Below are 14,947 nucleotides of genomic sequence, written 5' to 3' on the forward strand. Positions count from 1 at the left end.
AAAGGTTAGATGATGAGACTTCTACATGCCAGAGGTGACAATTCTTGGGGTAAGTCAGCTTTCAGCCACCTAGAAAGGTTTTCTCAATCACTGATTTTAGACTCTCAATCTGTTTTGATTTGTGATGCTGTATTCTTCTTTGCCATTCTCCCAAATGACACGTCAGCTTTCATGATTCATTTTTATGTTTTCTTGTCTATTGCCTCAATATTGGACTTCTGCCTAAGCAGCAAAATTCAAAGAAATCTCTTCTGTTGGAATTGCTGATGTGAAAGAAGCCCGTGAGGTTCAAATGACCTCATAGTGCATAAAACAATGTGAGTGAATATGGGGAGTACTATTTATTGTTCAAGACAAAAATGAGTATGTTGTGAAAAGCTTGCTCAGTTTTTAGTAAGATGAAATTGCTGGCTGAAGACTGCCTAAAACTCACATTCTGAGATGTCATTAATATTGACAACAAAAAGGAACTGTCTTAGAAAGTTAACTGTTACACATAATATATATAATTCTTGCATTAACTATTTTGATTTTTAGCTACCCAGGAGTATGATCAGGAATCTGTAGTAGTACAGCCTAGTCTAAGTTGCCTTGTTATTTCAAGGAGAAAAATTCTTTTAAAATTCTGTTAAAAGTTAAATTCTGTTAAAAGTTGAATATGTGAAATCTGGTGGCATAGTAAGCACTAATAGAAATTAGGTTATTTATTAATTTATTATGGATTTGCCTTATGATTATAGAAAAGGTACATATTTGTATAATTTAGTCACTTAATTACTCTCATTTTAAAAGCTAAATAAAATTATATCTGGTCTATTCACATCATTAGTATATTGCAAAGATGCTTGACAGTTGTCTATAGAGTGGCATTGGTGGCTTTGGGTGGTATGATATTTATCAGTTACAATTTTTATATAATTGACATTCCAGTTCCTGTTCTGTCAGTATATATCTATGTGAACTTGATTATACTGAAATCTTTGTTCCTCAGTTTCCCTATTTATAAAACAAATGTGTTGGATTAGATTAATTCTTATTCCTTGGGTTCAAAAATTACATAACTGTAAAAAAGCTTTTGTCCATTATATTTTTTCAACTTCACCTAAAAATGCCCAAATGCAAAATAATGATATATGCGTACTTCTTAAACATTCATGTGCACATTTTGCATATACTCAGAATATTGGAGCACACATCTTAGCAAGGAATATAGATTTATATCCTAAATTTGCTTTTGTTTCTAACAGAAGAAATGAAGAGTTCATACCTGACCACTAGTAAGAATAAAAGCTTTGTTTCTCTCCTCTGTTTAAGTAATTAAAAGATCTTTGTTCCTGTACTTCATGATTTCCCATTTTGAGGGTCCCTAGGGGTGAGAGGAGCGCTCATTAAACAGCTCATCTCTTTCCTGCCTGAATTCCACATAGAGAACTGATGGGGGCTAAGGTGAAGGAAGTGGCTCAGGAAGAGAGTGAAGGAGGCCTGCGTAGTGTACCCAGAGTTAGGGAGTCTCATCCGTCCTCTCCAGGCCCTGCTGGCCAGAAGTGGCCCACACAGGGCACGTTGCTGTTCCAGTAAAGCCAACTGCATGGACAAACAGAGGAGCAGCAAATATCGCAGTGAGCAGCCTCTCTACCCAGGAGAGAAAAGGAGAGCAGAGTTGATCAGTCTGGTCTGGATATTTTCCCCAAATTTACAAAGCCAGTGAGTCACTTCACTTCTCCAGAGGAGAAACAAATTGGGAAAATTGGCCCAGAGAAGCACCAAGACTATGCTTATGGAAAATCACCAGGAACTGGGAAAAGGTGTTCCCTCTAAACCTAGAATCATCATCACTAATAGCTGTGTTCTCTATAAATAAACTTTTGAAAATTAAAAAAGTATAAAATGCCAAGATATGTCATGTAAAACCATTTAATGTAACTTTTCAAGTAGATTTATCTATAATTAAACCACTCTTGGTTTTAAATTTGCAGATGCTCTTTGCAAAGAAAGTAGCATGAGTTTAACATTTACCTTCAGTATTAACTGTCTTAATACTACTATTGCTTACTTTGACATGTTAGTTTTAATATTTATATTTGGAGGAATTAAAAAACAACTGGACTTCAAAGGAGGTATAACTCATTTTCACAATCTGAGTTCATGTGAATGTTTTAGAAGAAATTTCAGAAATGGCTTTGAAGTTATCTGAGAAAATGTTTACAATTATGCCACTGGGAATTACAATTCTATGTGTAGGAATTGTTTCTATGGAGATACAAATTGCTGAACAATGCAGAATGTAGTTTGATAGAAGGAGAATGTTAGAATTTTCACAGTGCTTAAAGACTGGTAATTAAATTATAACTAGCAAGATAAGAACAAAATAGCCACATCTTAAGTACAGTTTGACTTTCGTAACTAAAGATAAAAATTACAGGGAGGTAGGATTTTATTTCACCATAAAGATGAACTTCCTAATGGTAAGAGCTATCTAAGATGGAAATGGGCTGCCATAGTTAAACAAAAAACATAAAATTACTTGGGGATGATACTTGAAGGGGAGTCACTCATGCTTGTATTGTACTGCATGTCTTCCAAGATGTCTTCCAATTCTAATACTTGTATTCTATAAGAGCAACAGAATCATGCAATGATGAAAACCTTTTCATAATTTTTTTCTTTTATGTTAGTTAATAGACTACACTAAGCGTACACAGCATGCCTCTGCTTACAATAATAGAAAAGAACAAAGAACATTTAAAATGGGCTATTGAACGAGACCATTTGAAATAAATTTTTACAAATTAAGGTGTTGAACCATATCTATTTTCTAAGCAGATTTTTAAAAAGATCCTTGCAGGATCTTTTTTACTGCTAGTATTCCTTTGTTAGTTCTGAAAATAGATTCTGTACATCACTCTGTAAATAGTACTTGTATATTACTAAAATTTTGTTGGTAAATTTATTTGACTGATTCTAAAGTTTAGAAGGAAAACACTGAACAAAAGTTTCCCAAAGAATGGACCGTATTAATTTGGAAGCACAGTCCTGAGGAGTTCCCAAGTGGATGGGTTCTAGTGACCTGGCAATCATTCATCAGTTAACCACAGCTGCTTATTATCTCTATGAATGGAGCAAAGTTGATATACAGACCTTGAGGCAACAATGATCAGGATACATGACTAGTTTTCTTATTCCATCTCAGAGTCACACTTCAGAAAATTTCCTTAATATTTGATAGTAAATGTCATGCCCTCAATGACAACTAGGAGGAGCTGTTTGGTCTTGACTCTTGTCTCAGAACTCTTTCCATGGGATCAAACATTGCACCTTGTACTGAATTAATCTTTTGTGTCTTTTGACCAATACGTAAAAGGTACATAAAAATATATGTATTTTAAGCTCTGTTAAAAAAAGCACAATTGCTGGCCTTTTGGATAATTAAGAGTTTATAACAATGAAGATTGCATTGTCCTTTGTTCTCAGGATGCCCTCATGGGCTGTTTTAGAAGGATGACCTGTTCAATTTTCACCTCGGTCATCACCTCTGAGTCCTGTTTCTGCACACGGGAACTTTCAGTGCTCCTTACTTCTTCTTTTAGTTTGAAAATAAAGGGTTTTAAAGTCTCAATCTAGGGTCTGAAATGAAAAACGTCTTTTCTCTCTAGTGGTTATGCTAATGCAAATTCTCCGATGTTACTCTGCATAACTGAATCACTAACTCTGCATTTCAAAGTGCCAACATTGGTAAACCTGAAGCTTTATTAATGTAACAAACATTGTGCTGGAAACAAAAATATGGTTTCTGATCTCAAACATTTTAAGATCACATTGGAGAAAAGACACAAACTGTAATGTCTTCACAATTGGTAGGCAGTGGAGGACATTTTCTCTGTCATAGAACTGAGAAATTGTCAACATGTATACTTTTTTTGGTGTGTGCATTTTGGGAAGTAAAGAACATGGGGATGAGTAAAATTATAAACCTTTAGTTTTTGTCTTCCTGAAATGTCAAGTCTTTAAGAACCCATCAGCAAATAATATTAGCTTGATCATCCTCAAATAATGTTAGATTGAGTCAAATGAAGTAATTATTTCTGTAGGTCACAACAGTCAATATTGACAAGTTCATATGGTTCGCCTAATTTTAAAAAAGTGTACGTTAGTTTTCTTTTTTTGAGAGAGAGTCTCACTCTGTCACCCAGGCTAGAGTGCGGTGGCACTCACTGCAACCTCTGCTTCCCGGGTTCAAGTGATTCTCCTGTTTCAGCCTCCTGAATAGCTGGGATTACAGGCACACACCACCATGCCCAGCTAATTCTTGTACTTTTAGTAGCGATGGGGTTTTGCCATGTTGGCTAGACCTCTGCCACCATGTCCGGTTAATTTTTGTAGTTTTGGTAGAGATAAGGGTTCACCATGTTGGCCAGGCTGGTCTCAAACTCCTGACCTCAGGTGATCCACCCTCCTCAGCCTCCCAAAGTGCTGGGATTATAGGTGTGAGTCACTGTGTCTGGCCTTGTGTTAGTTCTCCACTAACGCACAAATCTATGACCACAAATCTAGCCCCTTAAAAAAACACTCATTTATTATCTCATAGTTCAGTAGGTCAGAAGTCTGGGTGGGCTTGACTGGGTTCGCTTAGGGTCTCATGAGGCTGAAATCAAGGCTGAGCTCTTACCTGAAAGCTCTGGAGAAGAGTCTGCCTCCAAACTCAGATGGATTGTTGGCAGAATTCAGTTCCTGGTGGTTGTTGCCAGGGGTTGTTCTCACAAACTAGAAGCAGCTCTCCAGTCCTTGCACGTGTTCCCCTCCATCTTCAGGTAGCAGTGGCCTTGTGCTTTGAATCTCTCTGACATTTCGTGTCACCAGTCTGAGAAAGCTCTTTGCTTTTAAAAGGTTTGTGTGATTTGATTAGCCCCACCAGATAATCTGCTTTTAATTAACACAAAGTCAACTAATTAATAACCTTAATTACATCTGCAAAATCCCTTTTGCCACATAACATAACATAATCAAAAGTGCGGTGAGAGGTTGTGTAGCAAAGTGGCTAAGGGCGTGGGCTTGAGAATCAGACTATCTGGGTTCAAAGTCATGCTCTATCACTAAATTAGGTGACACTGAACAAAACTTTTTAGCTTCTCCGTGCTTCTGCAAAACAAGCATCGTCTTTAATAACCTACCTTGTTTGTTGGATTTTAAAGAGATCATTCTTAACAAATATTTAACAGAGTGCCTGGCACATAATAATTGCTCAAAGAGTAACATTTAGTATTATTATTGCAGAAAAAGAAAATGAGAGAAGAAAAGGTGAGATAAAAAAAGAAGTGAAAGAAAATTGTTGTAGGCAGAGTGATCAAGGAAGGATTTATAAAGGAGGTGAGGCTTAAGTTGGATTGAGGTTAACTGAATTTTTGTAAGCATGAAGAGGGGCAATGTATCCTTTCTAAATTGTAACAAATTTACCAATAAAAGGTTTGCATTTTGTAGAAATGAGAAACTGATTACCTCTGCTTATTTGGACAGTAAATGGAACCACATTTTCTGCCTGTTGGCAAACACCAAATATGTATAATATATTTTCTTCAAAGGTAAGTAATGAGAAAATTAACTGACAAGGCAGGCTGGATCAACAGGTTACTATGCTATATTTGATAAATAGGCTTATTCCTGATGCCTGAGACTTACTCCAGGACTTTTTTTTTTTTTAATGGAGTCTCGCTCTGTCGCCCAGGCTGGAGTGCAGTGGCATGATCTGGACTCACTGCAGCTTCTGCCTTTCGAGTTTAAGTAATTCTACTATTTCAGCCTCCCTAGTAGCTGGGATTACAGGTGCCTGCTACGTCACCTGGCTAATTTTTGTATTTTTAGTAGAGGCAGTGTTTCACCATGTTGGCCAGGCTGGTCTTGAACTCCTGACCTCAAGTGATCTTCCCACCTCGGCTTCCCAAAGTGCTGAAATTACAGTCATGAACCACCGCGCCTGGCCAGGAATTGGGTAAGCCATGTTTAAATATACAGCAGACCAGGTAGGAGCCCTAAATATGCTTTTCCTTCATCATTTGATTGGTCCAAGTGCCTTGGTCATTCTCTCCTAGCATAATCCAAGCAAAGATAAACAATGACCAACGAATAAGGCTCGACAGTCAATCAATTGAATGGGAAAGCACCATAGCCACTTAGATCATAAAAAGCCCAAGTCTGCAGCCAGTCAGTCAGTCCATTCTGCTAGCAGCTTTCTGATTATATATCTTCTCTCCAAGAAGGGGCTGTTCCAAAGTTGGCCCTAGGTAGTCCCTCAGTTGATCAGTGAATTAATAGTCAATTAACTAAGTATTAGGTTGATGTGAAAGTAATCACAGTTTTGCCATTGAGTATATTACATTGAATATAATGACAACAATTGCGATCACTTTCACACCAACCTAATATTATGATCTCTTTTTCTAATACGTGACCCTGTGATAAGAGAAAACACCTCGATTTTCCTCTAAAGACCCATCATTCTCCACTTTCAGTGCATGCTTTTCAGGTCCAGCTGATCTCTGGGTAGGATTTTGATTCAGGTCCCAGTAATCAGAGCATTGCAGTGACTGATTACCAACAGCCTTTACTATTGGTTCGTGGCTGGGCTTGCAGTCCAAACTAGGCCAATGGAGACCCTTCCTGAGAATTTTTAAAGAATTAATTAATAATCACACTTCCGTTTGGAATTGCTAAAATGGTAGAATATAGGTGTGATGCTACTGGTGATTACTCTGCCTCTGTGTGGGAAGAGCCTTCCTGAGAATGAAGGCACCCCAAAGAAAAGTGAGATCTGAGGTGGAGGGGCTCAGCCCTGAAGATGTCATTTGAGCATCTATACCGTGCTGCATTGTACATATCATGCTTCTGGACTTCTAAGTTATTGAGCCAGCAAGTTATTATATTTTCTTTAAGCACACTTGAGCTTGCATTTCTGTCATTGTCAACCAAGAGTTCTAACAGTCAGCTCACAGAGCCTCCAATTTAACATTCCCACTTTAAACACTCAGATTGATTAATCAATTTGAATCCCAGCTATAGAACCCTGATAGAATCTCTACCCTTTGATCCAATCAGACAGGCTCACAGAGCACAGAAACACCTGTTGTACTTTGGTGGGTGGGTGAGGGGGGATAGTGATCATGGAAGAGGAACAGAGATACATAACCAAAGCCATTTGGTTCAAATGTGTGTGACTTTTATAATCAGACAATAAGAATATTTATTTATTTTGAATAATAACTTAAAACAATTTAAATAGATTTAAATAATCTATTAAACAATTTTTGCTCTTTTGTTACATTCAGTGGCTGCCAAGAGTTTTTAATCACTCAAGTAATTTTAATTAACAATTAATAATGAAAATCTAAGCAACAAAAATGTTCACTCTAAGTCATTTGAAATAAGAGAACTAGTGCTCATATGGTACATGGAGAACCCGTTTTTCATTTTCACACTTCACAATCTCACACTGTTTTGCCAAATTCCTACAACCAGTCCTTAATGACCTAGTCTCAGTCTCAAAGTACCTCTCTCCCTAAGGCATCCCATCTCCACAGCAACAGAAATGTATTGCTAAGTGAACCTTACAGATTATTAGGCCAGCTTTCATTTGAGATGAAAAGTTTCAAAGAAGTTAGTAATAGTGAAATATTTTTTAAAAGGTGGGGGAGGAGAATATAATTTTATTGAAATCCCCCAAACAACTTGATATTACAGGTGACATCAGTTCCAGCTCAGACTGTAGCTAGTTGAGTCCTGCGTTCCACAGACTTTATTCCTAAGTAGATCTTTGTCTTTAGGAGTGAGTGTCAAGCCTCGTTCAGTAATTTCAAGCTGGAAGAGACCTTGGAAATTTTCTAGTCCATACCTGTCATTTTATTTTTATTTTTATTTTTTTGAGACTGAGTGTGCTCTGTTGCCCAGGCGGGAGTGCAGTTGTGCTATCTCGGCTCACTGCAACCTCCACCTCCTGGATTCAAGGGATTCTCCTGACTCAGCCTCCCAAGATTACAGGCACATGCCACCATGCCTGACTAATTTTTGTATTTTTAGTAGAGATGGGTTTTCACTGTGTTGGTCAGGCTGGTCTCGACTCCTGACCTCTAGCGATCCACTCACCTTGGCTCCCCAAAGTGCTGGGATTACAGGCATAAGCCACCGTACCTGGCCCGTACCCATCATTTTAAAGAGGAGAAAACTCAGACTCTGAAAATGTAGACCAATAATCGAAGCTGGGTGACACATACATTCCAGGAAGGAAAAATGGCTGGAACAAAGGCTCTGAGTCAAGAAAAGATATGCTCAGGGACAAAATTTTGACAATGAATTTGGATGTGACTTTAGGTGCTTGAGGGGTTGACTGTAAACTTGAAAGGTAAATTATTAAGTCCAAATTATAGAAGGTTTTGAATGTTAAGGTGAAGGGTTGTTGTTTTGTTTTTAACTTTATAAACACATAAAAGTAGGGAAAGTTGAATGATGAACGCCATGTGGTTACCACCCATTTTCTACAATGATCAACTCATGACCCATTATATTCCAACTATGACACTACTTCCTCCCTCCTTCTCTTCTGTCTCCCAGATTATTTTGAAGAAAATCTTTGTCATAATATAACTTTATAAATATTTCAAGCCCCAAACTAAAGACTTAGAGGGTTTTTAAGTATTCTGTAGATAAGAAGAAGCCTTTGAATATTTTCAACCCAGGGAGCAACATGTCCAGAATTGCAGAAGGCTCTTCTGGCAGTTCCATATGGGATGGATTGAAGTAGGAAGTGGCAGGGCAGTGTAAGCACTTGATATGCCACATTGTCCTTGTCACAGAAGCGTTGTTTCCTATTTTCTGAGTTTAACGTATGCTCTGTGGTTTCCCATGCTGGTATTTAAGGGTAGAAATAATTTATAGATTCTTGGCCAATGGAGATATTTCCCTTTTAGAGGTTTTGTCATTTTGACATTTCGGTTTCACGCTTTGTAGTTCTTTTATTCATTGAGGTGTATGGCAATAATGTAAGTGTGAATTTTTCTATTTCTCCTTATGTATTAAATATTCATCTTTTATTTTATTATGTTGCTTATGAGGGACATTCTGGGTACTAGCTTGATGTTTATGGAAGAAAAAAAAAAACTTCCCTAGCTCTAAAAAATTGCCTTTTAAGTTCCTCATCTGTATAAGTAGCAAAATATAACACATAAATTATTCAGGCAATACAAAATGAAAATAAATACATTTCAAGTGACTATCTAAGAGATTATTTCTCTGTGCATTGAGTCCTCTTTTATATAGTCATTGCAAAACCATGAAAGATTGAAATATTTTCTGAATGAGAAAACTTTCAACATGAAGCAGCACACACAGCACCGTGAACAGAAACTAAAATAAACCCTGTCTGGCCTCAAGGTTTGTGTTGCATATTTAGAGTTGGAAATACTCATTTCAGGGTACATTTTTCTTTAACCCAGTCATCCCAGAGTGGAACAACAACACTAGAGAACAGATAAGAGTGTCTGTCTGGCTAGCTGAACACACTGTCCTTCACACTGCTGAGAAATTTACGGAGAATGCTAGAGGTTTTTAGATCTTGAAACTGTACAAGGCGCTCTTCTGCTTTTAATTTATGCTTTGAAGATTTATACAAGATAGAAAAGAGCAAATAACTCGCTTTCCATTTAAAATGCTCATATTTAGGCCGGGCGCGGTGGCTCAAGCCTGTAATCCCAGCACTTTGGGAGGCCGAGACGGGCGGATCACAAGGTCAGGAGATCGAGACCATCCTGGCTAACACGGTGAAACCCCGTCTCTACTAAAAATACAAAAAACTAGCCGGGCGAGGTGGCGGGCGCCTGTAGTCCCAGCTACTCGGGAGGCTGAGGCAGGAGAATGGCGTAAACCCGGGAGGCGGAGCTTGCAGTGAGCTGAGATCCGGCCACTGCACTCCAGCCTGGGCAACAGAGCAAGACTCCGTCTCAGAAAAAAAAAAAAAAAAATGCTCACATTTTCCATCTGGTACATTGTTATGAATAACATGTCTGCATTACACAATAGTAAATTTTTCATACCAGTATGGGTCTGCCATCAATTTATAATCAGAAATGTCACATGGTGTATTGAAAAGAAATCAGAATTGCACATGGTTGCTGCATTTGCCTTCTTATATTTCTTACCAGAAGCCCTTTTCCTTCTTTTCAGCTGCTCTGTGAATTGTGTGGAATCATTAGAGAAAAACCCAAGTAGAGAGCTAGCAATTTTATAAAATTGTAAAAAATTTCTTTGAATAACTATAACAATGGGATATTTTCAGTGCTTTTCCTGTTATCTTTTTGGTTGCATTTTTAAAATCAAAACACAAAATTGATAGATGACAGATAATAAAAAAATTTTTATAACCAAATCTCCTAATGCTTGAAATTTCAGGCGAATCAGCAGAAAGTGTTATGAGTGTGATTATGCTGCTGTAATGGGTCAGACAATATCTCATGCTAACTAAAAGCCTGTCTATGACTGTGGCAGTCATGCGTATTTTCTGAAAAGGAATTCTAGCTTCTCTATAGGATTTCAGACTTAGAAAGTCAGACACCTGCCCAAAGCTTTCCCAAACTTCTAATTAACAGAGCAGCAAGGCAGAGAACCTGAGTTCTCATTACTGATCTCCCACTAATGGGATGTGCCACTTTAGGTGTATTGTTAATTTCTGTTTACAGTGTTTCACTTTCTGTATTTCCAGATAAGAAAGGATTCTAATTACAAAAACAATTTTAAAAGAGTCTACACATATAAGATAATGATTGCTATTATTTTTACTTATTTATATCTAGAGAATCATGATTGCCAACAATCACTCAGCACCAACAATTTATTGAATGTTTATCTGCCCACATTCTTCTTGTGGCTGGAAATGTAGCAGTGAACCAGACCGAGACCCGGCTCCACTGGGTATATAGTGGGGGGAGTCAGACATTCATGAAAATAACTTCTAGTGCCACAGATATTTCAAAAGATGGAGTAAAGAGTTCTGTGGGTCTGAATGATAGGGTGTGCTAACCAAATATGAGAAGTTGATGAAGATCTCCTAGAAGAGTTGGTGCAAAACTTGAATCTCAAAGGATAAGCTGGGTGAGGAGTTGAGCATAGTATTCTTGGCAGTGGGAACATCATGGATAGAAGCCTGGATGCAGAGGAGAGGCTGATGCACTGTGGACATGAAGGAGATCAGCATGACTGGACTGGAGCTCACATCCTGGTATTTTTCACCTCACTGCATATAAGCATCAATGAACCTGCCTCTGCTTCTGGCCATATCAAACAGTTCAATAGTTTGGCATCTTTGTGATCAGCTTACAGAAGTGCTGTGGGCTTTGTCAAAGCAGTTAGGAAGCTCTAGCTTACTGGTCGAGAGAACTTGGCATGAGAGGATGCTGACGAGTTAGACAGAGGTCTGATTGGAAGGGGTTGGGTGCTGAGCATAAGTTGGGAAAGGAGAAGTTAGTGCAGGCAACACATTCAAGATCATTGAAGGTTAGTGATGGGGTCTGACTGTGTTCTCACGCAAATCTTATCTCAAATTATAATCCCCATAAACCCCACGTATCGAGGGAGAAAGTTGGTGGGTGGTGACTGGATCATGGGGCCGGTTTCCCCCATGCAGTTCTCGTGAAAGTGAATAAGTTCAGATGAGATCTGATGATTTTATAAGTGTGTGACAGTTCCTCCTTCACATGGTCTCTCTCTGTCGCCTGCTGCTATATAAGTTGTGCCTACTTCTCCTTCTGTCATGATTGTTAGTTTCCTGAGGCCTCCCAGCCATGTGGAACTGTGAGTCAATTAAACCTCTTTTCTTTATAAATTACCCAGTCTTGGAAAGTTCTTTAAAGAAAGTGTGAGAACAGATTAATACAGTCAGATAGGCCTTTCTGAGCCTAAGTTCTTGACTATATTAAGAGCAATGGAGAGCCATGGAAAATTTTTAAGCAGGAGAGAAGTTTGACAAGAGGAGGACGAGATCTTGAGATGCCTTTAAGAAATCCACTTGTAGGGGCCAGGCGCGGTGGCTCATGCCTATAATCTCAGCACTTTGGGAGGCTGAGGCAGCGGATCACTAGGTCAGGAGATCGAGACCATCCTGGCTAAAACGGTGAAACCCCGTCTCTACTAAAAGTACAAAAAATTAACCAGACTTGGTGGTGGGCACCTGTAGTCCCAGCTACTCAGGAGGCTGAGGCAGAAGAATGGTGTGAACCCGGGAGGCGGAGCTTGCAGTGAGCCAAGATCGCGCCACTGCACTCCAGCCTGGGCCACAGAGGGAGACATCATCTCAAAAAAAAAAGAGAAAGAAAGAAAGAAACCCAACTGTAGCTGCTAAGGTCTGGGGCTCAGAGAAGAGTATAACCCCAAGCCCAGTTCTCTAGAGTCATATTGATTCTAGCAAACCCTGATATTCTTTCAATACGTTCCTTTTTTTGGTCCATAGCCCTGGTTGGTTTCTGTTGCTTGCAATGAAAGAACCCTAACAAATGCAATAATGCAGAAGCAACATTGAAGATAACACTGATTTAGACAAGATTTAATCTGTTACATGAGTAAATAAACAAAGCAAAAGGAACAGAATTTACCATACTGCATCCCTGCTGGGAGTATGTTGAGCTATCTGGTCTGGAAGACCTTTGTGACCTGTTGAAAGAATATACATGGATTTACTTCAGGAGGGAAAGAAATATAAAGTGTTGCTTTAAAAATAGATCATATTCATTGTAATTAAGAATGAAATTTGTAAAAATTATGGATTGTGTCCGGGTGTGGTGGCTCACGCCTGCAATCCCAGCATTTTGGGAGGCCGAGGCAGGTGGATCACCTGAGGTCAGGAGTTCAAGACCAGCCTGACCAACATGGTGAAACCCCGTCTCTCCTAAAAATACAAAAATTAGCTGGACGTGGTGGTGGGCACCTGTAATCCCAGCTACTTGGGAGGCTGAGGCAGGAGAATTGCTTGAACCTGGGAGGCAGAGGTTGCAGTGAGCCGAAATCGCACCACTGCACTCCAGTCTGGGTGACAGAGGGAGATTTCATCTCAAAGAATAATAATAATAATAATTATGGATTGTATAGAAAAAATTACAATGGAAGCATTATGTGTGAACTTTATTGGAGAAATATTTATTATGATATATCGAGTTACATATACGAGACATAAGGTTAAAATGGTACCTTACTTTTTATCATCTTTGTATAGTCAGTGAGAGGCTTTTTTCTGTATACATTGGAAACCTAATTTTTAAATTTAATATTTAAAACAGATAACAGTTGATATATGTATGAATTGGACACAAATTAGCTAGACTGTCTTCCTAGGGTAAATGATGTCATTTTATTTGACTTCTTTTCTGTTTTAGCTCAGTTTTTTTCCAGCTACTTTAATAAAGAATTAAAGGTAAATTTTTTCTCAACTTGTATTACTTCAGCAGATTAATTTTCCATTTTGTCCATGTTGAGATAAAGATGGTAGCATCCCTATACAAAATGTTACTACCCATATTCACTTGGAAAAATATCATGAAAAGGTTTTACTAAAATGAATGAAGTGAAGCCATTCTGTTTTGAAAGTAAGTTTCAGAGGTCGTTTCATCAATGCGTAAGTAGCCTAAAGACTTCAGTGGACTTCTATAAGAATGAAAAAGAGAAAAGCAAACCTACGAAGATGCATAAAAATTATGAACTCTGGGAGTTATCTAATTTACATATGGTTTCTTTTCATAAATTCAGGCAGAAGCGTCACCTATTTCTCACCCCTAGTTTTTGGAACGTCTTCCTGTTCCTATGCTTGGTTACGTGTGGATTCGGTCTAGACATACCAACCATTAAGCAACCAATTTCACAGTTAAGTGAGTTGTCTGTGTTTAGATTTCCTGTTGCCCTCTTAAACCCTATTGTCTTCATCCCTTGTGATCATCAAATTATATACATCCTGGGTATCCTGTTTCAGAGAGATGACCAGTGGCTCTCATCTTAGCTCTCATCTTAGTGGCATCTCATCTTCATTCCTGGAAGAATTCCCACCCTTTGCCGTTCCACATGATTTTCTTTGGCCCTAGAGCAATTGTCTCAATGTGCAATTGAACCTTGATAAGGAAGTCTTCAGGAAATTCTTTGATGTTGACAGGCACGTTTGTACTCCTACCCATGTTAATGAGACACACATGAAATCAGTTTGAAAACCTTAATGCTGTTAATTTTTCATTAATGTAACTTTTCTTCTGATGCCTCCTTCAAGGAAGCATAATTAATTCTTCTCTCACATTTCTTTCAGTTCTCACTAACCTCCTCCCCAAAAGAAGTGCCACTTTTTCTAAAATTTCAAATATGAGCTACTGAAGTTACTGTCATAAGAGATTTTTAAATCAAATATGTACTCAAGTGCGAAGAAAATTAACTCGCTATTGAAAGCTCAGAAACAAGAGATAACATGATGTAGTTATCTACCAAGCAGCACTTCTCTTATTTGGGAAAGTAACATTCTATTCCTCAGTCACACCCATCCATCTGCCCCCTCCAGGTGTCTGACAAGAGCATCTCTAAAGGTAGTGGGGCTGGGAGGAGCTACTAACTTTTTCTGAACCAGGCAACTAAAGTTATAAGCTCATGCCAGTGGTTTACAACATTTTTAACTTACATTTTATCTAATTGAGAAACAAATTAAAAAGCCAGATGTTTCTGTGGCTGAGGTTCAAAAAATTAGTCCATCCCTAAACAATACTGGTCAAGTCTCTTTCAATTGCAAGCATCCAAAATCTAACTGGCCTGAGCAAATGAGTGAAGATGTTGGCTCCTATAATTGAAAAGTTCACAGGCATCAGACACAGCTGCATGTAGATGTTTAATATGTGTCATCAGAACTTGGGCTCTTTTCAATACTCCTGGCCCTGCCTTCTCTGCATTGGCT

General features: G+C 38.4%; 1 long non-coding RNA gene across 1 annotated transcript in view; it reads left to right on the forward strand.

Moving 5' to 3' along the window:
* Window positions 1–859: 859 nt before the first annotated feature.
* The window catches only part of LOC103876502, a 37,891-nt gene continuing 23,803 nt past the window's right edge, over window positions 860–14,947 (forward strand). The window contains exons 1-2 of the long non-coding RNA XR_001893771.2: window positions 860–2,465; window positions 5,272–5,364. This is a non-coding gene — a long non-coding RNA (uncharacterized LOC103876502). The remainder of the gene's footprint in view (window positions 2,466–5,271; window positions 5,365–14,947) is intronic.

Source organism: Papio anubis, chromosome 10 (assembly GCF_008728515.1).
Source record: "Papio anubis isolate 15944 chromosome 10, Panubis1.0, whole genome shotgun sequence".
In the NCBI taxonomy this organism is placed as follows: Eukaryota; Metazoa; Chordata; class Mammalia; order Primates; family Cercopithecidae; genus Papio; species Papio anubis.